The following is a 15,179-nucleotide window of genomic DNA, read 5'->3' on the forward strand; positions in this document are numbered from 1 at the left end:
TTTTATTATTCTGTCAGAACAGTATTATGTTTTATTGTTCTGTCAGAACAGTATTATGTTTGACTGTATTTACTTGGTTTACCAGAAGTGAGTGCAGTGAAAGAACAACAGGACTATATTGATTTTTGGTCTCAGTCCACCGTTGTCTGCATGACCTAAATCACAAATATGTATATATAGTACATTATATATTTATATTTACAGCATATATATATATTGAATTTACCTGCATACAATTAAAACATCTGTGTGATGCATTAATGTACAAACCTAAATCACAATTAAAACATCTCCATTTTTGCAGATGCAAGTCCTCAGCCCTTGTGTGGGTGAAGTTCCTAACTTTTTCTTTGCCCTATTATTTCATGCACACTTATTCATTGTTTTATGCAAATTTGCAATGCATGAGGTCATCATTTTGTGTTAAATGGCTGCTTAAACAAAAAATGGGGATAAATAGTTCAAGTGTAAAGTTCAACACACTACTGTGTTCGTAATCATTACTACTGTAATTCCTAATAGTGACCTGTATTCAATTACAAACTCTCTATTAATGTCCGGGTGCGCTGTTGAGTTAAGTAATTATAAGCCGACCTCCTAATATAAACCGGGTTACTAATATACGCGTGAGCGAACCTCTCCTTACTTCCGTATGGAACACGGGTCTCGCGCAGCACGTAACACAACAACAGAGCAAGCATGGCTACCGGTACTAAACAGAGACGAAAGTTTGACGTTAAGTTTAAAGAGGAAGTTTTGAGGTATGCGGCGGAGCATTCGGGAGAGAAAGCCGCAAAGCACTTTAACATTGATTCCAGACGTAACGTTATGAGAGCTAACATTGCTACCTACAGTACCCGGAGCTGCTAACTGGCTAACGTTATGCTACCTACAGTACCCGGAGCTGCTAACTGGCTAACGTTATGCTACCTACAGTACCCGGAGCTGCTAACTGGCTAACGTTATGCTACCTACAGTACCCGGAGCTGCTAACTGGCTAACGTTATGCTACCTACAGTACCCGGAGCTGTTAACTGGCTAACGTTATGCTACCTACAGTACCCGGAGCTGCTAACTGGCTAACGTTATGCTACCTACAGTACCCGGAGCTGCTAACTGGCTAACGTTATGCTACCTACAGTACCCGGAGCTGCTAACTGGCTAACGTTATGCTACCTACAGTACCCGGAGCTGCTAACTGGCTAACGTTATGCTACCTACAGTACCCGGAGCTGCTAACTGGCTAACGTTATGCTACCTACAGTACCCGGAGCTGCTAACTGGCTAACGTTATGCTACCTACAGTACCCGGAGCTGCTAACTGGCTAACGTTATGCTACCTACAGTACCCGGAGCTGCTAACTGGCTAACGTTATGCTACCTACAGTACCCGGAGCTGCTAAGGTAAAGTTACTTGATTTCACTTTGAAAACGTTGAAATGACCAGTGACCACCTGTAATTGCACTGTTTACTATTTTATACAGTACTTGGTTTCAATAAATGAACCCAGTACATTTTACTGGGTTCAAACTGACACAAAATGTTGATTTATTCATTATGATCTGTTTGAACATTTGAAATATAGGCCTCTCTCTTATACATGCCTCCTCCTAATAAAAGCCTGGTACCCGCTACAGTTTAAGCAAATACAAGCCCGGGTCAGTAATAGAGGAATTATGGTATGTAATGTTACAGTTAGTAAATTGGTATGCCCATCTGCTATTTTTTTTAACAATGCAGTTTTCACATCTTAGTTACTTGAAGATTCTGGACAGTATTTCTCATTGTGGCAATAAATAAACATGATTTTTTTTGCATAAAGCAAGCATTTGTTGACTCATGTTGATAAGAGTATTAAAACTTGAAAAAGATAATTTTAAGGAAGATTTAGAACAGATAAAAAATATGCGATTAATTTGCGATTAATCGCGAGTATATGGACAATCATGCGATTAATCAGATTAAATATTTTAATCGATTGACAGCCTTAAAACCTAAATCACAATTAAAACATCTCTGTGATGCATTAGCCCTTTCACGCATAGAGGATACTAGGGCTGACCCCTATTAGTCGAATAGTCGACTAATCGATCGAAAGGAGCCGTAGTCGACTGCCTACCTCTTAGTCGAATGCAAGAAATCTATATATTATTATTATTATTAAAAAATATAAAAAAATTTTTTATCATTCTTTCCAAAAGAAAAGAGGCCTAGAAGCGTGGCTAACACTAATGGCACGCATACCAGACGCTAACTGCCTAAGAAAACAGGCACAGATGCACTGAAAATGAACACTAGACAAATATCAAGATGTATCCATCAGTGGACCAATTGCATGCTTTTGCAGAGGACAAGAAGCCTTCAGTCGACTCCTTCAGACATTAAGCACCCCCACAGCCCAAATGGAATGATACAACAACAAAAATAATAATAATTTATTCTGCTAATTTTGGCCAATCAAAGTCGACTAACCAAATCCTTAGTCGGGGACAGCCCTAGAGGATACTACAGTAGACCGCTATTCAAAAGCCATTCTCTTGAATATACATGGGTTTTGATGGCATAGCTGCACATAATCCACTACAGTAGACACTAGCACTAGTGCAATGTTATTTGCACTGCCATCTAGTGGCAAGCCATTGTATCAGAAATGTTTTCCCCTTCAAACCATGATGGCAGACGACCGTCAGCGTCTAGTTTTTCCGGATTTCCAGTTCCGCGTTCACATTCTGCGATCTGATTGGCCACTGACGTTTCTGGTGCGATCTGATTGGCCACTGACGTTTCTGGTCATGTGACATGTGCGCCCAATCGCGTGATGCGCCCATTTACGCCTCGAACAACAGCAAACTACCTAACGCCTAGTTTATCACTGGTTAAGCTTAGGCGACTCTTTCGAAGTTGGTTAAGGTTAGAGTATGGAATCAGGGCTGGTGTTCTATCGCCCTGCTCTAAGACAAACTCTAACCTTAACCAACTTCGAAAGAGTGCCTAAGCTTAACCGGTGAAAGAAACGGGCGTCACACGATTGGCGTGACCAGAAACGTCAGTGGCCAATATGAGCGCAGAACGCGAACGCAGAACTGGAAATCCGTTGGTAAAAGTAATCAGGCGACCGGTCAGAACCACCATGTTTCTCTGGAGTATCAAGTTTCAAGTTTCTTTAATAGTTGTCATAGTAAAATACAGAATAATTTTCCATGAAATGCTTTTTTCTTTATGAGCTCCTGAGAGTGTGCTAGATAAAATAGATAAAAAGTATAAAATAGAAAAAGTCAAGACTACGTAAACAAAAAGTGTTCAGTCAATCAATATACATACTATACAATATACAATACAGAGTAGAAAAAGAGTAACAGTGAGGTACAATGCAGCAATGGGATCAGGTACAACTTAGGGTAAGGTGCAATGAGGTATGAATTGTAGTGCAATCTCTTTGCTAATAAATATAAAGTGTTTAAAGTGAGTAGAGTGGGTGTTACGGTGAGTGTTTATTTAAAGTGACTGTGTGCGTGTGGATGTGTGTGCTGTGAGTGTAGATGATGGGTTGTTAAATAGTGTTATTGTCCTGATGGCCTGGGGATAGAAGCTCCTTCTGAGTGTATCTGTACTGGCCATGAGACTCCGGTATCGCTTGCCTGACCGCAGCAGTTCAAAGAGGCAGTTGTTTGGGTGACTAGAGTCTTTGATTATTCTCTTAGCCTTGCTCCTGCAACGCTTGTTGGAAATGTCCTGGAGAGTGGGAAGTCCACCTCCAATTGTGCGTTCAGCTGAACTCTGTAGTCTGGTACGGTCTTGTGCGGTGCTATTCCCAGACTGCAGCAAAGTCGTACGTTTATATTAAAGGTGTGCTTCTCAGTGTTTTAGCCTGTATGAAACTATTATTGAGTGGTCATAATTTGTGAAATAGTTCAGCTTTTACTCAATAATGCTTTGGAACAGGAGATTTTTTAAATATCAAATCAAGATGATATGCTGACCAGTTTGCTCCGATGTCTGACTGAGGATGAGAAACGCTGTTGGCTCGTCATCCAAAAACATTTACATGAATTAAGTTTATGAGTAATACAAACATTTTGGATTGATTTTAAACAATTTATAAAGTTTCACGGTGTAAAATCCATTTTTTTGCACTGTTGGTAGCTTATTTCACACTATTGAATACCATTGATCCTAATACATTTTCACCTTTATTTGAACTAGAAAAAAAAGTTCAGATTGCCCTCATCCTCAGCGATGTCAGGTATAATAGTACGGGAGCCATAAGCCAATTTATAGGTGAACCTTGTTTTGTCTGTTGCATTATTATTTATTTTTTGGGAGCTTGGGGGTACCTCTTCAAAATACAAGAGGGTGCTCGGTGATATCCCTTGGGCACCAGCGGCCATCATCAGGCTCCACAACAGTGGGCAGGGACTGCTGCCAGACATCCAACTACAACTAGGAACCTAAAAAGGACAATAACACTACCTTATGCATACTGCACCTTATGTTATACTGTCATACCGTGAATACTGTATATTTCAGTTAGATAGTTAATTATATTGACTTGTTATATTGTTTACACTGCTTGTTTTTACTACCTGTACCTCCCCTCCCACATGCTGCTATGATGCCTGAATTTCCCCAAGGGGATCAATAAAGGAATATCTTATTTTCAGATATTAACCCCTTCATGCCCGAAAATGACAAAATCACACAAAAATATTGATGTATGATATTGCATGCTAAATATAAATTAAATGCATCAAATTACATTCTCTAATGTTTTTTTTCATACAATGGGTGATGTGAAATTAATATTAACATTAATATTAACATGTAACATTTTCAGATATTAACCCCTTCATGCCCGAAAATGCCCAAATGACACACAAATTTAGATTTATGATATTGCATGCTGAATATAAATTAAGTGCATCAAATTACATTCTCTAATGTTTTTACATACAAGGGATGATGTGAAATTAATATGTAACATTTTCAGATATTAATCCCTTCATGCCTGAAAAAGCCAAATCCAGTGTTCTAGAATATTCGGTATGATGTCATGGCAGCTCTGCTTTGTGGACTCGTCACATGACCCACATGATGTCATGGCAACTCTGCTTTGTGGACTCGTCACATGACCCACATGATGTCATGGCAGCTCTGCTTTGTGGACTCGTCACATGACCCACATGATGTCATGGCAGCTCTGCTTTGTGGACTCGTCACATGACCCACATGATGTCATGGCAGCTCTGCTTTGTGGACTCGTCACATGACCCACATGATGTCATGGCAGCTCTGCTTTGTGGACTCGTCACATGACCCACATGATGTCATGGCAGCTCTGCTTTGTGGACTCGTCACATGACCCACATGATGTCATGGCAGCTCTACTTTGTCGACTCGTAACATGACCCACATGATGTCATGGCAGCTCTGCTTAGTGGACTTGTCACATGACCCACATGATGTCATGGCAGCTCTACTTTGTCGACTCGTCACTAGGGCTGTCGCGGTATGAAATCTTCTCACGCGGTTCTGTGTATGGGCACTTTATAAAACATTCTCAACAACCCTCAACATTCTGAAATGTGATAAAAGTAGGGATGTGAACGTGTACACGAAGTTTGAATCATAAATGTTTAGAAAAAATCCTAATGCAAAAAACGTATTATTATTGATAATAATTTGTTTTACATTACATATAAAAAACACTCATAACAAACTGTAGCCTAACCTACAATCGTTGTCATAAATGTGGAAATAAATACTTACCATACTAAATACCAAGCGTCTTTCAAATCATCACGTTAATAATGTTAACCAGATTCAGATTCAGAGTTTTTATTTGCCACATGGAAGCAATACAATCATACAGTTTTCATACAAAATCATAAATACAGTTCTACCATGGGCAAAAGGAGCAGGAAGAAGAATAAATCTTATGGTTACCTGCCCCCTATTCTTAAACTAAACAAGTATCAGTTTCAGTTTCATTTGTTCATTTCAAACCATACAAATACAAGACAACCACAAAACGGCACAACAACCATCACAAAACAATAGACAACGGCAACAACAGACACCACCCAATGGCCCGAAAAGTGGGATGGAAGAAGCCAAGCCTGTGAACTTCCATTCCCCACACCCCGACCATCAACCGCTACACACACAACACAGCTCCGCTTCCCACATTCCCCCGACATCTCAACAAGACACACATGAGTCTGACCAGTCAATACATATTTTGTATGACATACTCCTTTTAACACTTTGAGTGCCAGCGACGAGATTTATCGTTAGTTCATGCCAATCGTTGAGTGCCAGCCGACGAGAGATCTCGTTTTTAATCGTTATTTTTTCGATCGATTTGAATTCATATTTCATCAATCTAGTCTCACGTTAGTGCTGCAAACTCTCTCTGAACTCCATTGGGAAAATACCGCCCCCTATCGTCTCTCCCTGTTGTACTGCACCCCATTGGATTAGACTGAATGAAACACATGGGGGGGGGGGGGGAATCCAGCTTCCTCATTTTACTTCTCGGGCAAGCCACTCGAGGGGATCCAAGTCATTTCCTAGCCCCAAAACAGTGTGGAATACATATTTCCAGTATCCAGCGTTGGATCAATAAACGCGATCGATATTTGGAATGGCGATCAGGAATTGGAATAATCTTTTTGGAGAACATCTGATCTGAGGTAAGGAATCTATTTTACCAGTCTTAGGATAATCAGAACTTTCTTCACAGAGATATCAGCGTGTGCCATATGTGTGTGTGTGTGCTGATCAGGAAATAAGAGATTCGATTTTTCAGCCTGCTTATATAGCGTGCATAAGTGCACATATACTATCGATAATCTAGCGTTTATTTGAAAACGATTCATAAATAGGCAGAAAAATTACAGTTTTTTTGTGTATTCCAGAATATTCCAGTAAAGGGTTCCAGTTTTTCAAAATGGTATAAAACGGAAATTAACCGATTAAAAAAAAAAAAACAATCCGTTTCGACAATGTTGACTGCAAACAAGTCTTTGATAAACGACGGCCAGATTAGACACATAATTTAAGACATAGTTTATGCGTTCACAAATATGAGAGCGCTATCATTGAAGTGGGTGGTGGCATTCAAGGGGGGTAAGGCGCACCGCATGGCTGGCAATGGAAGTGTTAATGCCAAACATCATGTTCACCCTCCTCCTTATACCTTTCCAATATTCCTTTTTTTAAACTTTCTTTTAAACTGGTATATGTTTTTACTCATTTTAACCTCGTACAATCCATTCCATAATCTTACTCCACAAACAGATATGCACATAGATTTTAGAGTGGTTCTTACACCCGGTTGCTAAATTTCTGTTTCCCTCTAAGATTATAATTCCTGGTTCCTACCCTCAGTGAACCGATATTGGATGGGGGTTGGAAGAGAGTTATGTGAAGCTTTGAACATGATTTCAGCAGTTCTAAGTTTGATCAAGTCCCATAATTTAAAAGCTGATGCTTGTAAAAACAATGGGGTAGAGTCACAGTGTTGGTTGTACTTAGCATTGTACACAATCCTAATGGCCTTTTTTTGCAGAATATAAAGAGGTGATATATTGGAACGATAAGTATTACCCCATACTTCCAGACAATAATTTAAATATGGGACTACAAGTGCATGGTAGAGGATGAGAAGTGACCTTTGGTTGATACAATTCTTGGATCGATACATAATCCCCACACTTTTGGCCATCTTGGATTTTACTTGACTGATGTGTGGTTTCCAGCTTATCCTGTCGTCTATGATCACACCCAGGAATGTGGTTTGATTTACTCGTTCAATACATACATTGTCTATCATAACTTTCACTGTTATGTCACTATTGCACTTTCCAAATAAAATTTAGTTTTACTCAAATTCAACGACAATTTATTCTCATCAAACCACTCCGCAGACGATGTTCATCAGTGTTGACCTATGTTTGTCAATTTGTACAAATTGTTTCCTGTCTTCCAAATAACTTTCCAGCCAATTTAGAACAGTTCCTCTAATACCACATTGATCCTGTTAGGGCAGCAGTGGCGGAGCCCAATAGCAGAACACAGGAGGAGAGAGAATGGAGCGTTTTAGGTTGGTTTTAATGTAGGCACCAAGCAGACAGGTATGATAGTACAGGAATGTGCGAATAGGCGCGAGTAGGTGCACTCCTCGTGCAGCACAGGAGCGTCCAGGTGGGTGGTGTCTCGGGAGATGGCGCAGTTCGGGAGCGGTGGTCCTGGGCACAGGGAGAACAAATATTAGGACAAGGCAGGCAACAAGGATAGAGTAGCAAGGCTAGTGTGCGTCGTCTTACCTAGGCTGTTAGGTTAACACTGCGACGAGGGAGAGCAGGATCCGTGGGCTGATGTAGGGGTTGTTTGATGAGGGAATCCCTCACAGCCGCGCTGATTGATGTCCCTCTGGCAGCGTGGGAATGCTGGGGTCGGATGCTGCCCATATAAGGGTGTGGAAGGAGGAGGGGTGAGGAAGGCTCTCGCCGTGAAGGAGGAGGGGTGAGGAAGGCTCTCGCCGTGATTATGACAGATCCAGCTTTTGTAATAATATACCATGATCTATTCTATAGTATCAAAAGCCTTCTTCAAATCTATAAATATTCCTATAGCTAATTTCTTGTTGTCCGTACATGTGGTGATTTCCTCAATTAGGTCTGTAAGTGCCAATGAAGTTGATCTATTATGTTGGAAACCATACTGGCTGTCGGAAAGCAAGTAATTTTTTTCAATAAAACTGAAAAGTCTTATTGAAAAAAGCTTTTCTAGTATTTTTGAGAACTGAGGTAGGAGAGAGACTGGCCGGTAATTTCTAAAAGTATGTTTATCCCCCGATTTAAATAATGGTATTACTTTTGGTCAAGCAAAAAGGTGAAATGGTGAGGTTATGGAACCGCCTGGTCCAGCTGCCAAATGGCAGGGTGACTAAAAAGATTTTTAATTGGGACAGAGCACACGGTCATCCCTGGTCAAGAGAGATGTCTATGATTTTTTCTTCTACTGACTTGAGTATGATTTTTATGAACAATTTGCAGTGTAAGGTTCACATAATTAAAACAAAATTATCAACAATCCATCAGGATAAGTGGAAGGTGGAGATTTTGAAAAAACCTAAACTTAGAAAATATATTGCAATTAAAAATGAGTATTTTACTGAACCTTATGTAATGTTAAACTTAAAGAGAAGACGGAGGTCTCTGTGTGCCCAGTTGAGGTCTGGCACCCTGCCATTGGCTGTGGAAGTGGGTAGATTCCAGGGTAAACCTGAGGAGGAGCGGTTGTGTGTTCTGTGTGATCTGGGAGTGGTGGAGGATGAATATCATTTTGTTTTTTATTGCCCTTTGTACACCACTTTGAGGAGGGCTTTATTTGAAAAAATTCAAATTGCAAACCCAGATTTGTTTTGGCAGTCTGAGAGCTGTATGTTGAGTTGTTTTTTTGTGGAGGACATCTTCGGTTTTGCAGGATTTTTGGAGAAGGCATGGCACCTGAGACAAAACACACTGTATCCTATATAATTGTATTTGAATTCACCTTGTTTTTCTGTTTATTTACATTGAGTACAGCTTGTGTTATATTACGTTTTATTGTATTTTCTTGTATTTTTCTTTTTTTTATGGCCATCTTGGTCTATGTCATTTGTTAAGTAATTGGTAAAGTATATTATTATATACTTATTGTTATGTGTCTTGTAAGCCCATATGGGCTGGCAGGGCCGGACTGGGGAAATAATTCATACCGGGAGATATAGCGCGAAATATAGCCCCAATCAGGCCACTTTTTAAGCAGGACATTTTTTGTTACAAAGACTTAATTTCCTGCATTCTGGTGAATTTTAGTGCATGTGAATCACAAACTAATGAGCCAACAATTGCTTAGTACAATGTACTGTTATGGACCTCAAATAAAACTGTTGTGGCACTAGCAATGGTACTCTCTCCACCTTCAAAAAGAAAAAAGCAAGAGCACAACATATTTTTCTATTTACTATTATAATACAGTTAACCACTCTCTCCTGTAAGGGCCTTTCTTTTTCTTTGTTTTATCCCTCTCTCCTCCACCCTTTCTTTTTCTTCCACTGTCCATCTTGACATCAACGTTAATTGACTTTCGCTCTACTGTATCTCTCCCGAGTCCCTCACAACCCCCTCCAATTTACAGTAAAAATGACCAAGTATGGTCTTGTCAATATTCCAATGTACAGTGTTGCTTGTACAGTTGTACAGTGTCCCCCACCCACCCCTCCTACCCAAGCCCCCCCCACCCACCCAACCACCTCCAATGTACAGTACCCCCCCCCCCCCACCTACCCAACCTCTTCCAATGTACAGTTTCTACGTCAAATGTATATACTTCTTTTCTGGACTCTTTTCGTATCACAAACAGTACTGTATTTGCAAATCTGGTATGTCATAAATGTATAGATGTAGCAGTACTGTCTATCTGTATGTCATATATGTTACGATGAATTAAAAATGGGGGACCCTGATGTAAACAAGACGAAAGTCTTTCTCTGGTCTGCATCCCCTTTGTATGCATTGAGCTGTACTGTACTGTACCCATTCTGCAATCTGTTAATAAAGTTTTCAATCAATCAATCAATCAATCAACCTGGCTCATTGCCTGGCTGTTATTCTGCATCTGAGTGCCGTCTGCCATTCCATTCGCCGCCTCCGCTGTCAATCAGTTGTATCGCCTGGTCCCGCCTCCACCAATCACAAGCGGCAGCACGGCTCCATTGTGATCCGCGTGAGGGAGAGAGTCAGATAGTTCTCCAACTCTGCCGCAGACAGTGAAATCCTGGTTGTTCCCCACCACCTAGGTTATCTAACTATCGCGCCGCGCCGCCGCCACAACTAGAAACAATGGCCTGGCAAATTTTTTTTTTTTTTTTTTTTTTTTTATATAATTTTTTTTTTTTTTAATCTGTGCAGGCCAGGCCACCGGGAAAACTCCCGGTGCTCCCGATGGCCAGTCCGGGCCTGTGGGCTGGGCATACATCTGTATGTAAGACACGAAAATAAAAAATATCAAATCAAATCAAATAAAAAAACTTTTGCTATTTTCATTTTATTTGGAAATGTTCGTTTGAGTTGCAAGTGTGAGTTAGTGGTTTTATAATTCTCCCAACAATTTTCTTAATCGTCTCCATATCAATATCATTATAATCTTTAGATTTTTTATTCTTACAGTTCAATACAGTGTCCATTACTTGATTTTCATCTACCGGATAAAGAAACAGTGAGCTTGAGTTGAAGTCTATCAGTTTATCCAGTGACCCAGTTGTGAATGTAATTTTCTCTGCCAATTCAGGTCCAATACGTACAAAGAATTTATTAAAACCATCAACCACCTCATCCAAGTTACTTATGGTCTTTTCATTTACAATAAAATGATCTGGATAGTTAACACCATTAGACCCCTTTCTGATAAGATTATTAAGCACCTTCCAAATACCCTTAATATCATGTTTTTTACTTTCTAGTAGATTGGCATAATATTCCTTTTTACAATTGTTAACTTGTTTTTATACATTTTATATTTAGACTCTGTTTCATTAGTTCTGTATTTAATAAATCTTCTATACAACAGGTTTTTCTTTTTTCAAGCATTTAACACTTTGGGTGCCGGCCAGAAATCCGGAAAATGACTGTGGATTGCCAGGATTCCTGGGCGATTTTAGCATATCTCATGATCTTAGCGGAGCTATTTCTATATTTTATATTATAACTATGGGGAAATGGTTTGGCTCATTTGAAGACGACAAGTTGATGTACACAATGAAAAAAAACGTTTGTTTCTGCATGTCTTCGTTCGTTCACAATTACAAGTTAAAAAACGTCAACAAAGGGTAAAAATACAGGTAAATTCTTTAGAACAAAAGTTACAGGCACTTTTATGAAAGGTGCGCCGCCGACGACGCCGGGGTGATAATAGGTACTGAACGTGTTATAAAGCAATTTAGACTGGGATGGATGGATGGATGGTTTGATTGATTGATTGTTTGATAGATTGTTTTATTGGTTTGATTGATAGATTGTTTTGTTGGTTGTTTGATTGATTGATTTGTTTGATTGATTGTTTTGTTGGTTGTTTGATTGATTGTTTTATTGGTTGTTTGATTCATAGATTGTTTGATTGATTGATTGGTTTGATTGATAGATTGTTTTATTGTTTTGTTGTTTGATTGATTGATTGTTTTATTGGTTGTTTGATTCATAGATTGATTGATTGGTTTGATTGATATATTGTTTTATTGTTTTGTTGCTTGTTTGATTGATTGATTTGATTGATTGATTGTTTTGTTGGTTGTTTGATTGATTGTTTGATTGTTTTATTGGTTTGATTCATAGATTGTTTGATTGATTGATTGGTTTGATTGATTGATTGTTTTGTTGGTTGTTTGATTGATTGATTGTTTGATTGTTTGATTGGTTGTTTGATTCATAGATTGATTGATTGATTGATTGGTTTGATTGATAGATTGTTTTATTGGTTTGTTGGTTGTTTGATTGATTGATTGTTTTATTGTTTTATTGGTTGTTTGATTCATTGATTGATTGATTGGTTTGATTGATTGATTGTTTTGTTGGTTGTTTGATTGATTGTTTGATTGTTTTATTGGTTGTTTGATTCATAGATTGTTTGATTGATTGATTGATTGGTTTGATTGATAGATTGTTTTATTGTTTTGTTGGTTGTTTGATTGATTTGTTTGATTGATTGATTGATTGTTTTGTTGGTTGTTTGATTAATTGATTGTTTGATTGTTTTATTGGTTGTTTGATTCATAGATTGTTTGATTGATTGTTTGATTGTTTTGTTGGTTGTTTGATTGATTGTTTGATTGTTTTATTGATTGTTTGATAGATTGTTTTATTGGTTTGATTGATAGATTGTTGTATTGGTTGTTTGATTGATTGATTGTTTTGTTGGTTGTTTGATTGATTGATTGTTTTATTGGTTGTTTGATTGATTGTTTGATTGATTGATTGATTGACAGTCCGACTGACTGACAGTCCGACTGACTGACAAACTTGAAATGCAGTAATACTATTATATCGATCAGGTGGGAATATATTGTATTGATCAGGTTAGTAGATATTGTACCGATCAGGTATTATAGATCATGTGCATGCAATAAACTAAACAAAAAACATTTCGACTGTTTCTCATTCATGTACTGTGCATAATCTGCTCCTGTGTTGTAGACACTGTTGCTCTGTACCTACCTGTTTTCCAATTTATTCGTCCATACATGATAAACACATTCATAAAGTAATAATATCTTGTATTGATAATCAATTAGTTTCACCTGGAAATACTACTACCTTATCAACCACCATGCCTGGCGCTAATGAACAAGTAAGTTATAACTACTGGTGTAGGTCCAGAAAACATTATTATAAAATACAGAATACTTTACAATGCAGAAAACTTGAAACTTTGATGAAATGAACATTTTTATTGCAAAATATGTTCAATAAACTGGGTGACAAGTCATCAGTACCAACCATTGTTGCTGTGCATTAGACACATATGCTGGTAACATTCACAGTATAAAATTATGGTAATTTACCAAGACAATACCTTATAAAAAGTGAACACTGGCTGATGATAACCAACCATTGTTTCAGTGCATTTAGGAGTTTGCTGGTAACATTCACAGTATAGGATTATGGTAATTTACCAAGACAATACCTTATAAAAAGTGAACACTGGAGGATAATCAACCATTGTTTCAGTGCATTTAGAAGTTTGCTGGTAACATTCACAGTATAGGATTATGGTAATTTACCAAGACAATACCTTATAAAAAGTGAACACTGGCTGATGATAACCAACCATTGTTTCAGTGCATTTAGAAGTTTGCTGGTAACATTCACAGTATAGGATTATGGTAATTTACCAAGACAATACCTTATAAAAAGTGAACACTGGCTGATGATAACCAACCATTGTGTCAGTGCATTTAGGAGTTTGCTGGTAACATTCACAGTATAGGATTATGGTAATTTACCAAGACAATACCTTATAAAAAGTGAACACTGGAGGATAACCAACCATTGTTTCAGTGCATTTAGAAGTTTGCTGGTAACATTCACAGTATAGGATTATGGTAATTTACCAAGACAATACCTTATAAAAAGTGAACACTGGAGGATAACCAACCATTGTTTCAGTGCATTTAGAAGTTTTCTGGTAACATTCACAGTATAGGATTATGGTAATTTACCAAGACAATACCTTATAAAAAGTGAACACTGGAGGATAACCAACCATTGTTTCAGTGCATTTAGAAGTTTGCTGGTAACATTCACAGTACAGGCACGTCACATGAACTACAGGGCGTATCTTACTTGGTCTCTCGCATCGATGACTGCATTGTCCATTGATAAATGGATGAAGCGCCAGATGATCTGTGGACCAAAAAATATCCAATACATGCTTCCAAAGTATATAAATAAGAGGCCAATGGACTGCATTAGAAAAGTGTGGTATGTTACCTACAGTATATACTTTTATAAACTGGGTGACTGTCAGCAACCATTGGTTCTGTGCAAACGGTAAAAATGAGGGGGGAAAAAGATAAATAAAAAAATAAACTATATACACACACAATGCAAATTATGAATGGAGTCGATACAGCTAGATCGCTAACATAACGTCTCATCTGCAAGTGGTCCAAACATGCCTATGTAATATCGACAACCGTGGCCCAAATACATGTGTTCAACGCATTTGTCTTGTACAGAAAACAGTGCAACTACCCATATACTATACTATACTATACTATACTATACTATACTATACTACTCTCAGCTAGCTATACTATGTACCGGTACACATGGTTCTGTCTGTATCACACAATGATGGATTATTTAACCATTACATGCTTCACAAAGCCACCCACTAATCTGCTCTGCGGGTCCCCCAGTGGGGCCCTAGGGTCGCCACGCCCCACCTGCTCAGCCCCTGCCTCCTCCTCATCCCCACCCCCTGCCTCCTCCCCTGCCTCCTCCCCTGCCTCCGCCTCCATCTCCGCTGTCACCCCAGGAATCTTCTTCTCCAGACCATCTGTGTAGGTCCGCACCACAGCCCTGGTGAACCGGAAGAGGTTGTGGTAATGCCCTTGTGGGTGCTTTTTTTTGTA

The sequence above is a fragment of the Notolepis coatsorum genome (genome assembly GCF_963971535.1).
Source record: "Notolepis coatsorum genome assembly, chromosome: 1".
In the NCBI taxonomy this organism is placed as follows: Eukaryota; Metazoa; Chordata; class Actinopteri; order Aulopiformes; family Paralepididae; genus Notolepis; species Notolepis coatsorum.